General features: G+C 41.2%; 4 non-coding genes across 4 annotated transcripts; 2 read left to right on the top strand and 2 right to left on the bottom strand.

Moving 5' to 3' along the window:
- The first annotated feature begins 4,768 nt into the window (after positions 1 to 4,768).
- Trnaq-uug lies at positions 4,769 to 4,840 on the top strand. The gene has a single exon. It is a non-coding gene; the product is annotated as a tRNA-Gln (tRNA).
- Positions 4,841 to 12,234: 7,394 nt separating this feature from the next.
- Trnay-gua lies at positions 12,235 to 12,328 on the top strand. The gene is made up of 2 exons: positions 12,235 to 12,271; positions 12,293 to 12,328. It is a non-coding gene; the product is annotated as a tRNA-Tyr (tRNA).
- Positions 12,329 to 12,867: 539 nt separating this feature from the next.
- Trnaq-cug lies at positions 12,868 to 12,939 on the bottom strand. Its single transcript has one exon. It is a non-coding gene; the product is annotated as a tRNA-Gln (tRNA).
- A 247-nt stretch (positions 12,940 to 13,186) lies between these two features.
- Trnaq-uug lies at positions 13,187 to 13,258 on the bottom strand. The gene has a single exon. It is a non-coding gene; the product is annotated as a tRNA-Gln (tRNA).
- Between the last annotated feature and the right edge of the window lie 58 nt (positions 13,259 to 13,316).

Below are 13,316 nucleotides of genomic sequence, written 5' to 3'. Positions count from 1 at the left end.
TTGCCACCAGGCGTGACGGGCGCGCTCTTTTATTTTCCAGCGTTAATTCGTGCCGCCCTTACGGCGTGTCATCCGCGTGCGTCCCGCTTTTTCCCGCGCGTTTTAAAATCCCGCGTGGCTCGCGCGGGTCTGAGCCGAGCGGCGGCCACGTGGCGATATAGGGGTGCATAATGCACTCGTCGTCGACGTCCTTGCCGTCGTCATTCGTCAGAATCGTCGTCGTCGCGCCACGAGCTCGTCCTCCTCCTTGTCGTCGACCCAGATGCATACATAATTAATGCTGTCTATTAACAGAGCTCGCTAATGGGTCTAACGGCGCGTAAGCGGTCGATTTTTACGTGCGGGTGAATGCGAAGACAGTCGGGATGACGATGACGATAAATATTGATGAGAGTTCACCGAGTTATAGATATCATCGGTAACGGGTGACGCGACGCGTAGCGAGATGCTGGCATGATCGGCGTAATTAATTCATTATAATGTTAAATAAGATGACTATGAGCTAAGTGACAAATTATTTCTGCCGAGAGGTACCGCGTGCCGAAGCACTGCCGATGCTTACGAGATAATATTAAGTAGCCGAGCAGATCATGTATGTGGGACAAGCTTAGATTGCTACAATGATTTGTTTCAATTAAGCGCGCAATAAAACTGGTAGGGATAATTGCACCTATGGAGTAGATAAGGCCGGCTGGCTGCGTAACGCCTCGTTCTGCATGTCACAGGATTCATTGCGCGTAGCCGCTAAATATAAATCTCATAAATAGATCTTCTTATCATTGCCATAATTGTCATCTCTATTAAACTGATTGAAATATAACGCGGTACACAGCGTTATAAATTTTACGAATGACAGAAAGAATTGCGGATTATACTGTACAAATTCGCGAGCCAGCGGTCGCGCGCGATCAGTGATTAAGAGAATTAACCGTGATTATTTTTATTTACGCAGCCGAGCCACTTTGTATGCGACAAACAGGCAACAACAAATTCCGCTAACGAGGCGAGTCCGCGCTCAAATATTTACGAGAACGACGGCACAAAGGCAGTGTCGCGGTAGTACGAGAAGCCGGAAAAAAGGGGTGCGCCATCACCGTGGGGCGCGGTATCGCCGCGATGATCAAAATGATCGAAAGGTGGCGAGCGAGCCAGCGAAGTCGGTCGTGTCGAGGGAGGGAGGGAGGGGTAAAGCGAGTATCGCGAGAGCAGGGGCGAAACCGTAAGCAAAGTGAATCTCATTAGTCGTGCCCCGTTGCATGCCGGCAACAGAGGCGCGCAATGGTGGCGAGGGGGAGGAAGGAGGGACTCACTTTGATGTCAAACGACGTGCCCCGGGGCCGCTGCCTCGTAGCACGCGCCGTTATTGTTATTACGAGCCGGGGTCGCTTCTAATTATCAAGAAGGAACCGGAAGTCGCAGCCTGTGACACCACCGAGGCTTTGCAGGCATCGCGAAAGGTGGTGGGTGGCAGTCGACGGGGATGCTTGCACCGTGCGTCGCGAGATGACAGACGTACCCTACGATCGTGCCACCTGTGTTTCCCCGATAAATGCGTTTACCGAGCATGTGATGGATTTTCGGTTCGAGCTAACAGGATGGATATTGGGGTGAATGTGAATTACGCGTTCTCGCACGCGATAGATTTTCATGGATTTCAATTAGCACGAAAAGATAAAACGTTATAAGCTGATTGACTAATCATAAATTCTAGAGTGATCTTAAAGAAATTCATGTGCATAAATTTCGACATAGCTTACAGATGTAAACGAAATTTCCGGTTCGTTGCTGATTTTTTAAGATGCCTTATAATGAACAGTTGACATACTTCTAGTTTAGTCTTAAACTAGAAATAACAAAATGCACTTCGCGCGCGCAAGTTAAGCATTGTATATTTTTAAGAATTTGTATACATGCAAAGAAGTAATTGTATGCGCAAGTCAATTTAAAATAATAAAAGTAATTTATCATTCACTGGTACGATTCGGAACAGCATAGTTGTACATCGTTAACCATATATGTTAAACAATAAAAATACAAATATGTATATGATTATTATACACTAAAAAGTAAAATCGAAATGATTGTATTAAATATACTTTATATTTTATATTTAAAAAATAGCTATTTATTAAAACAATTATATAAATACTGAAAAAGTCTTCCTCTTAAATATAAACTCACAAAATTTTATACGTATGGTTTTGTCTCTAACACTTATTCGAATCCTCGTTCGAATCATTTGAATAAATAAAATAAAAACACTGAACAGATGCTTTATTTTGCACAAGTGGCAAATAACATAAAAATGTAAGACACTTACCTCACCATTTCTCTGCCGTTGCCCGATGCCTCCTCGGCCTCCTCCTCCTCCTCTCAGATTTCCTTGTTGCACTCACAACACTTATTCCCGAAAATCATCGATCGCGCGAAATTTCGGGCACTCCCGTACGCGATGTGAAATACCGATGGGAAACACACCAAATATTATTAACAAATATCGCGTGACTCTCTATCATACAAATTACTCAAACTGACAACTTGCATTTTTTATTCAGAAGAATAGGATAATGGATAAATCACTTTTGAATTGGCGATATAAAACGCGAGCATCGGAAGCATAATCTGCGGTAAAGAAGTAGTTATTAGTCTGCAACGAAACGATATTTTACAATCTTTATCATTCAATCTAATCCTCGAAATAATTTGTGTGAACGAAATTTCCAGCGATAAATTGTTGTTATTAATTGCAACAGTTAATCGAGATAATTTTCTATTACATTTACAGAATGTAACAACGTGCAATAAGCGACTTTCCGCTCGTTCGAGTTGCGAAGAACGACAAAGGATATTACAGCGCGAACGCCGAAGTCGTACAAATTTCTCACTTTTCCCGAAATTAGAACAGATTACACGAAATCGATAGATAATTAAAAGCGCGGTGCGTAACCGAGATGTAACCGCGACAAAGTACCGCGGTTTACATTAATATTTTATGAGTTAGTCGCGTGAAATATCTATGTATACGTTGATAAAGAGCCGTCGCCTCAACACGCAATTTGTTTCTCGTTACAAGTTATAGAAATTGAATAATTAATCGAGGAACGTTACTTGTTACTAATAAAGGTGTGCAAATCGATATAGCGTTTTATCCCTGCATTCATCCCGATCGAGTCTTGAAAACCGATAACGCAAAAGTAATACGACGCACGGAGCGACTCTCGCTGCTGCCTGCCGGCTCGACGTTCGGCGAGCGAGTGATAGCGCAGCCGACCTTCAGGTAAACATTGGCCCGCGTAACGTCGTACGATACCGCGCTGAGTGAAAAACAACAAAAAAACGTTGAGAATTCGTTGTCCCGCCTACGTAATGGAAAATTCCGTACTTAATATTTTACATTACCTTGTTCCGTGACTGTTACTACGTTTTGCGTATTATTCTGCGGACTTATTGGTATTGATTAAATTAACGATTAATTCTGTTCAATCGGGAAAATGTTTCGAAACAAAAATCGTTGTTACTTAAATTGTAATTATTAAGATTAGAGATTTTACCTCAATAGTTGGTGTATACAAATGTTTCTAAATTGCAAATCTTCATTTACTACGAATCTAAAAGAGAAGTAAAGCACACCGCGCCTCGAGAAAATCAGTATCGCGGAGAAGAGGCCTCAACTGTTCGATATTAACACATTCGCGCTGGTAACATCTCTTTTTTTAGAAAAGGATTACTGCGCAAACGTTAAGATAGTTGTTACAAATTGTTTCACTCGCTTTTTCAGATCTAAGATGTAAAAGTTCTGGCATATAAACGCTCTGGCACATAAACGATGGATATATCATCATCGACATCTTCCTTCAAGACATTATCTCTGTACTTACTACTACTAATAGTACTAATAAACGGCATACTTTTATGTGTTGTTGGAGATTTTATGAAGAAAGTCGCATGCAAAAATCCTTTTTTATTCCATCACTTACAAGATTCGCGAGTTTCGCAGCATGTCGACGGGCAGCCGTTTTCCTCCGATTCCCGATCCGATTGCAAGTTAATCGCACGTAGAGAGCGACACGGGGTATAAATTCCCGGAGCGTATGTCACATTGATTGCACATCCGCTTCCGTCATCGGTGCCACGGCTGCGCGCTATTATAAAATCGGCCCCACGAAAGAAACAGTAATATTTATTGCCGGCTTCCGTTCAATTAGGGGTTGACACGGGGCGAGAAGGGGCCGACCTCCACCAAGCTCCCGCTTGTCGATGCTTTCGAAATCTATGTTTCCACCCTCTACCCTTCTCCTCTCCCCTGTCTCTCACTTTGGAGGGGTGCTCGAATTTATACATTGTTCGCCCCGTTCTTCCGATTCGGGACGACACTCGCGAAACGGCTCGAGAGGCTTTTTTTCTTTCCTTCGCGATACGGGGGAGAGCGAGGGGAGAGTAGACGGGATGTAATGTAGCCGGGGGTTTGTAAATAACCACTTTTACGGCGGCGGACATGTAACACGACGGAGATTGAAATTTATTTGCGAACCAGCGGCATTTTAGGAGGCGCAAACATGATGCTCAGTTAACTGAAAACGAGAGAGAAAGAGAGAACGTGTATATGAAAACTTCATTGAAAATGCGGCGATTATCAAACACATTATGTCTTATATTTGTGTCGTTTTGTTCTCTTATCTTTTCGTTTTTGTAGAATCATTCGCGATATCTAATTTTTAATTTGGATGGTCGACCTGTATGTGTTCAATAAACGGAGTGGTTCCGTGAAGGTCCCATGGTGTAATGGTTAGCACTCTGGACTTTGAATCCAGCGATCCGAGTTCAAATCTCGGTGGGACCTAACGAAGGAATCTTTTTTTTTCTAACAATCAGTCGACAACCTTCCGTAAAGTTCACTACCTGTTTCGTACAATATGTAGATTTTTTTTATATTTATACTTTGTTGTACCCCGTTTTACTTAAAATATACAATCGTTGGTGTAAATTCATCGCAAGTAGATCGATAATGTCGACACGTTATCAGAATATTGAAGAGCTTTCGTTATACATGTAACCGACACGGCACACCGATAGTTGTGTGTCCACGTGTCAATTGCAAAAGAACCCTGGCTCCGATCTCCCGTCGAAGTCGCTTAATCAGCGATTACGCAACCACGCGGCTGCATCCTACAACGCAATCGTTCGTTTATCGTCTACGCATAATCGTCGGACGATACGCGCTCGCGGAGCCCGCGTTATCACATTGTCGCGCCTCGCTCGATTTCGCGCTGTCCATCAGACCTCTTATCTCTCCCGAATCACCGCCGGACGCACCCGAGTGACTTTTATTACCTATCGTTTCGAGCCCGAGCTCGTCCGTTTTTTCGCGTCGGTGTCGAAGTTACGGTGCGATACGCAATGATACCGCGGCAACCGGGTAAAAAAGAACGAGGAAGCATTTGCAGCGTCGCTCGGAGAAATACGATCCGCGCGGCTGGTACCATCCCCGCCCGGCTACGGACTCGATGTAGGGTAGATTTCGATAATTCCGGATTTACTTTGCAGTCGTATCGGGAGCAGAAGCCTCACCCGAAGCCACTAAAAATACCGCATGCCACCGCGTAAACTCGCCATGTAAATTCACCAGTTAAATTTAACGACGTACATTTGTCGATCGGATCTTGTCAAGGAATTTGCTATATCTGTAGGGAAAGAATTCTGCGAAACAATTTCACGCGGACGAACCGTTTGTGTTGGAGATGCATTCGTGCCGGGTTATCGTAATCTACGTTAGGCAAGTGTCCGCGGCGCGTTTATCTACTGACCATTTCGCAGCGTGCGTAAAGAGTGGCTTTACGATTCTGTCGAGACAGCGTATTGTCAGGTGGGCGGCACGTCGCACACGCGTATGCATCCGCATTCGCTCCTCAGGTGGCTGTTTGCACACGTACAGGGTGTCTTAGGAAAGCTCTGCAATGATACGCTTAGAAATCGAAACGTAGCTGAAAGGCTTCTCGGCTACTTATTCCTCGATAGATTCGTCTGATTAGATTCTTCCTGACTGTCCCTCATCGCTGAAGAATTTTCACCGTGAATTTCGCAGGATACCCTGTGTATGCATCACGCGTACAGTCGTGGTCAGAAAGGTTGCCCGAAGTTTTATGATAAATTTCAGAAACACAGTCTATCATGTGGGGAATCACAGCTTTTGCTCACGGATATGTGCAGCATTATTAGAGCAAAGAAATGATATGTACGAATATCTACGCAATGATACTTACGAATATTCCGAAAACTTATTGTAAAACGTCGGGCAACCTTTCTAACCACGACCGTACACATCACGGGAGATATACGGCGCTTTGTATCGGGCATTAGCAGCGAGGGGCGATGGCGATGCGAAGCGTGCACGAATCGCGACTGCGTGGATAAGTGGTGCGAAGGGGGTGTCGGATTATCTATTTTAAATACGGATACGATACTTTTTTCCTCCCGTCTACCGGTTTTTTCGCCTGTTTCGTAAACACATGGAGGTGGGTTTAATGGTGCGCGTTTATGCCACCTCACGTGCTCGCCCGTCATCGCCCGGTTGCACAAATGTTTCTGCTACCGAACACTAGCTACTTGTTCCACGCGCTGATTAATTGAGATAGCACGTGATTGTCAGTCAGTCATGGTGGTGGATTTGATCGGATTATAAATAAGTTACTTATATAGATATCTAGGTTTACGATATTTCAAAATCTGACATATTTTTGAAAAATATTACCTGTTTATAATTTTATAATAAAATGTGAATGTTATTTATTAATCCTTAGAGAAATGTATTAAAATTACAAATTAATAAAACATCTTTCATTTAAAAATACAATATCTCTTTCTTTATGCATTTGCATGTAAAAGAAAAAAATTGAAATGTGTTATTATTTGTATTTTATTGTTTTTAATCTCCTTGTTTTGAAAATTTCTACAGGAATATTTTGTACAATCTAGCATTTACACCCAGAAAAAATTTTCTTTGAAATCAAACAAATTTTCTTTGAATTTTTACCTTACTAGACTTTGATTTAATTTCAAAGAAATAATTTCTTTACTCTAACCAAAATTTTATTTTATCGAGACTAGAATCTCTAAGACAATTCATATCTATTTCTTCAAATCTGGCAAATGTTTTAGTAGAAGTAAATAAAAATTTAGTAGATTCAAAGAAATGTGATTCCAACGTATCTCATTTGTTTAACCTAAATCTTTTTTCTGGATGTACTTTGTAAGTTACAGGCATTCCAATGTATTAAGCCAACAATAAACGCGATTCTGCTACTTTAAACGATTTCTTTTGAATCTACTTTCCTTACTATCGATTTCTCTAGATCGCGTGGGATCCACAGGTGTTAAATAGATTGACCATATTCCGGAATAACTCGTTGTATGACAATAACGGCTCCCAATCAGGAGTAAATGGCACGAATAAGTAATCGGCGTTCATTAATCTCGGTGGATCCTCGTTTCGTGAATCAGATTCCCGCGGCGCGGTCGTATAGCGGAATTCAACGTAGGCGACGGCAGACGATGGCGACATTTTCTTACGATCGTTACCGGAAGTTCATCAAGATGTGACAACGCTACCGTGAAACTCCCGCGCGCTCGTAAAATACTTTCCCAATTTAAATTTGAGCGCGACGATCCTCAGGAACTTTCCGGTTAACGAGCGGAACCCCGTAACTCAGACAGGCGATAAAATGCTCCCCGTAATGATGGAACGTGTAATCGAGGATCACACGAGCTTTTATCCTGATATCCCGCTAACCGGAAATGCATTTCCGAAGAGATTCCGTCACGAAGTCGAGTCGATCGTTTGCTCGGCGAAGTGTCGATTGATCGCTCTTTCGAAAATTTGGAAGCTACTTGTCACCGCTTTTCAATTTATGATTTATCCTTTGATTCACTTCTAAAATACTAAAAGGATGCGTTTAAGTTTCTCGAACGATCGTTACCGTTTCGGGAATAACTCTGGACCACTCGCGTACGATATAAGGCGCAACCGTTTCGAGTTTAAATTAATAATCCCGAAGTCGAAGTGGCTGCTTATCGCGGCGATAGGTGGTTCGAAAGTTTTAAATCTCGATACTGCTGGCGTAACGTGGTTGGTGGTACGCGGGAATAAAAGTTACGTGGCAGTAAATTAAGGAGATTTATGCATCCTTCCGCGACGTTGGATTTATCGCGCTTTAGACCTTCCCGCAGTGGAGCTTAACTGATCGACAATGTCGAGCTTACTTGGCGAATATGTCGTATCCGTCGTACTCGGTATATACTTTCGAAAGGTTTCGTATAATCGTCCTCGGAACTTGGTAGTTGTAAAGTCTGCCTTATCCGCGAGATAATGTACGGATCGTCGTATAGTTTTCAGTCGTTCCAGGGAAAGACGGAAAGACGGAGAATGGTTAAATAGCTATCAGATATCGTAGAATTCGTGAATGAGAGATTGGACTAACGGTAATGGGATTTAGCAATGAGATGGCACTGAATATTATACGACTATTGGAGAACGTTAGCTACGATCTCTCGACTGTTATGGCGTCACGATGACGTGTCAAGTAAAAGCGGAAATAAAATTTGGAACGCGTTCAAAATTGATTACATTAAGAACTCATGGTCTACTCTTTATGAAATTTATTCTCTGCTTATTGTTAGCTAAATAGTTTTTGCAGCTAAACAGTTGTAAAGCCGACTTCTTATCTCTGGGGTAATGTTATATAATTTTCTATCGTCCTAAGGAAGGATAAGATAGGAGGATAAAGCGCGACTTTAAACAGCTATCGGATACCGTAGACATTCGATGCCCGTGAATGAGAAGATTGGACTGCGGCGACTAATGATATTGAGATTAATGGGAGTCTAGTAGTAAGACTAGTTTCTACCGAATATCATATGATTATTACAGAATAATGTTTTTAACATTATAGATAAACTTAATTGTGACAACATCGGATGATGCGTCGTGAACCGCAAAGTGGCAACCGAGCTTGGAACTGCTCACATTTCGATTACTTTAAGAGCCTTCACTGCTCTCTGTGAAATTTATTTTCCATGCCTCATGTGGAGTCTTCCGTTCTTCACAGTTTCAAATTTCGTTGTAACACTGCGATATGCTAATGCAAACGATCTCAAACATTCCATTATCTGAATCATAATGTACATCTGCGTACTTTGGAGAGCGCTTATAACCGTCTTCGCGCAGCTAAATGGCTGTAAAGCTATCCGACTCCCTGCGTTCTTATCCGCGAGATAATACATCGGTGGCCGTCCTAGCGGTGGATTACCGGCCTTTCTCTCTACAAATTCAAGACGGGGAGGACGGCGCACGCGACGGCAAACGGGGGCGGAAGGACATTAAGTAGCGAGCCGATTGGATAACAAACATTTTATCGCGTTTAATTTTGAGAGTGAGCGCCTCCGCGACGTTAAACTTTAACAGCTTCTTTGGCAATAAATAATATTATGCACGCGCGGGCGAGTGAGCCGCGGGGCAATTAAATAAAATGTGATACCGTTCGAGTTATGACGGGGATCTTTATAGCTTATGGCCACGGCGTAACTCCTTAAATCCGGGAGGTATAAAGTAACTTCGCCGTTTATACGTCCGTTTATACACGAAACGCGTATTCAACTTCTTGCACGTTGTCTCGAGGCGATTTCGCCAAACGGATTGGAATATTCCGGACCTCGAGTGCCCTTTGCGAGGAAATCTGTTTCATAAGTAAACACCAAAATGCTGGTGCACAACAAGTAAAAATAAATTTACCTCTTTCAAAGCGTTGCGATCGCAGTGGCGTTTATCTCGCATAATCACGACGCCGAGAGACTTGACGTAAATGGGGCAGGAGGCAGCGTCTTCAGCCAATTCCCCTCGTAAAACGTCGATATTTAAGATTTACGTGCGTCGCGTCAATTACAAGGTGTTTTATTACAGTCAGTGGAACGCAACGCGGCTCAACCCCCTTCGCGATCTCGCGACACACCCTCGAAATATTTTACATCGTAAAAATGTTATTAGGCCTCGAGCGAGGGGGAGGTGGCATAGCGAGGATCGATGTTTAAATAAGATGAGAAATTCTTTTTATACGCCCAAAACGTGCGTCGCGTAAAAACGCCCTGCTTCGTAAAAAGAATCTCTCGAAGACACGTACCGGAAATGGCGTACTTCCTCGCATCGAATGATCACCGGGAGGTGCGCGCGTGTACACGACGGTCTGGCACTTCACTCGTGTGTACAATGTCGCGACTTAACTGCCCCCTAAAAATTGTTTGTCTACGCGACGCTTTAAAGACGTGGCTTATACGATCCATCCTGGCGCCGCTTTTAACCGGTCTATCTCCCGCTCGTTGCTGTCATTGTTTAAAGATGGACCTTAAAGCGTAGGATATTGCACGGCGATAAAGCTGTCCACGACGAAACGGAGATACGCGCGTGTCCTTAAAAAATAGAACGTTTCCGCCGCCGTTCCTTAAATAACCTAACTTCCCTTTAAATAATTCAAGGGACTACTTCGAAATTTACGAGATCTACATTTTACCAGTCTTGGCGCAAGTTGCCGGAGTATTGCATTCGCTCAGATCTAGAATGCCCGAGATACACTTAACTCGATATTCCAGGATTTTGTATTTGCAACAAAAATAGAGACCTCTCTATTATAAATTCATAATCAATATCGCTCGGTAACGAGGTCAACACTTAAATGACGTTCGCGAAATAGAGGGAACGTGAAGAAATCTGCTGCTCTTGCAAGAACAGCCGCACATCGGCTTACATAATTCTTAGCGCCTTCTGCGAGGGGGAACCGACTCGAGATTTTCCCGACGTCGTGAAAACTATCTCGTGAACCGGGAACACGTTTCTCTCCGCGAATCCCTCATTAAACATTCGTCTCTCATTAAACCAGAGTGCGATCTAGGACCTTAATTCGGCGATGAGGAGTAATTAAGAGACGCGGTGGTAGGACGCGGGTGGTGAGGCACTTTGTTTCGCCGTAAACCGAGTTTAATGACTTCATGTAAAAATACCCCATCGGTTTTACGATGGCCCACCCCCTCCCATCAGGGTCTTCGTTTTCCTCCTGGGGACGTCTCCTACGTCTACGGCCATAATTTTATAGTTTTATGTAAACTGTATTGGGCCATGAAGCACGGGCGTCTACGACGCTTTGATGGTGATTGGCGTGCACGGTGAGATATATAGGATCCTCTAGAAACTAACGTTTCCCAAACGAAGAGGAACCGATACCTGAAAGCACGTGCTTTGTTGAAAGAATTGTTTAGAAGAAGTACGAGTACATACAGGTGTCAACATTTCATCTCCATGCTTTTGCCACAACTGTTACCGAATTTTTAAGTTGTTATTTACATGAGTTTAAAAATCTTACTTGAAACGTTTGCAATGCATCTGTTTGCTGATTTTTAACACCGAAATACGCACACACATATTTTCGTTTTCTTGATTAAGAACGCACAAAAATACTATTTTTTATCTTCTTTATTTTAAAGGAATAATGAATTCCGAAGGTATTTATAAGCGTAGCAAGTTTGCTGGTCTCCGAGTATAAAAGTTTCAGACTGTTTTTCGTATAAACCCTTTGATACGTAGTTCTTCGCTACCTCAAGACCAAAGCTACGTTATAAATAAGTGATAACTGTACACATGTCACAACATGATACAAGTATCAAAATTTGCAGAATAAGAGATGGCACGAAGAAGTATTATCGAAGAAGCATACGTTTGAGTTACTATAGCTGTCTCTGTCACTCTTTCTCTCTTTTCTTTTCTTTCTATCTCTTTATACACGTTTGATAGTGTGTAATCGGTACGGGACAATAAACATTAGCTTGCTTGTACATTTTCAGTTTTATCTTCTAAATATTTCGTTTTTTATAACTTCAATACCTAGAATATAGAATAAGAATAATACAGTTTTCAGCTGTTAATGTTAGTTAAAGAATAATACTTAAAAAATAAATTTTATATTTATCATTACACATCATTTATTCACATCTCAATGATATATTTCATATATTGTCATAATATAAAAGCAGTAATATTAATTTTTATATTAAAAAATTTTTTAATGTTATTTCGTTATAATTATTTTGCGTTTAAATAATTAGCAATACGTATTTGTAGTTTCTTACACTTCTTGTAATATATAAAGTATATGTAGTAACAAATGAAGTATCGATTTGAGCACGTTCGTCCTCAAGCCTTCGATAGCTCAGTTGGTAGAGCGGTGGACTGTAGTTGGCAAGATCCGATACGGACATCCATAGGTCGCTGGTTCGAATCCGGCTCGAAGGAGTTTTTTTTTGTTTCTGAATTTTTTTTCTAAAGCGGTTTTTATTTACTAATACTAATAATGAGTATTGCTTTAAACTTCATTGCTAATATAGATGTGATAAATAAATAAAACTGGAAATAATACTGTTGTAAGCTACTAGAACGTATATATAAATCCATTAACTTTGAAAAGGATTAAGATAATTATTTAATTAAATATGAATGTAATTAGTGTTCTTACCCTCGCTATTTGTTAAGCTTTTTAATAACAAAATTCCAATAAATTCTTCTAATCACTTCCTACTAATAACTATTGAGGTATTTAAAAGAGAATAAATACACGAGACTCGTGTGATTAATAAATCAGTTTATGGATAAGGGATTCGGAGCCACAACAATTTGTTCGTGCTCTAATAATATTTTATTGAAATTATGTGTGAATTATATATTTTTTTCTAAGTAAATCGCGTATTTTTTGTTTAAAAGCTTTAGTAAAATATTTAAAAAGACATTTATATATATTTCCAATAAATAAAAATAAATATTTATTGCAAAAATATAGGTTCCACCGAGATTTGAACTCGGATCGCTGGATTCAGAGTCCAGAGTGCTAACCATTACACCATGGAACCTTTTGTTATACGTCCTCTTGCTGTTATTCCCATCTGAATTCTTTTATTTAAAATTTTAAAATAAAAGTTTCGTCAATTCAATATGCAAAATTTTAAGGTTTCACCAAGATTTGAACTCGGATCGCAGGATTTAAAGTCCAGAGTGCTGACCATTACACTATGGCACCTCTGCTTATTACTCCTTTACATAATGTGAACTCGTAAATTTATTGGCATTTTTACAACAATAATTTTATGCAAAAAATGAAGGTTCCACCGAGATTTGAACTCGGATCGCTGGATTCAAAGTCCAGAGTGCTGACCATTACACCATGGAACCTCTGCTTATTGCAGCTCATTTGTATATCGTAAAGTCGTAAATTTATTGGCATTTTTGT

This window comes from Vollenhovia emeryi, unplaced genomic scaffold (assembly GCF_000949405.1).
Source record: "Vollenhovia emeryi isolate VEMERY1.0 unplaced genomic scaffold, V.emery_V1.0 DF939143.1, whole genome shotgun sequence".
In the NCBI taxonomy this organism is placed as follows: Eukaryota; Metazoa; Arthropoda; class Insecta; order Hymenoptera; family Formicidae; genus Vollenhovia; species Vollenhovia emeryi.
This window is presented reverse-complemented; position numbering and strand designations above follow the sequence as displayed.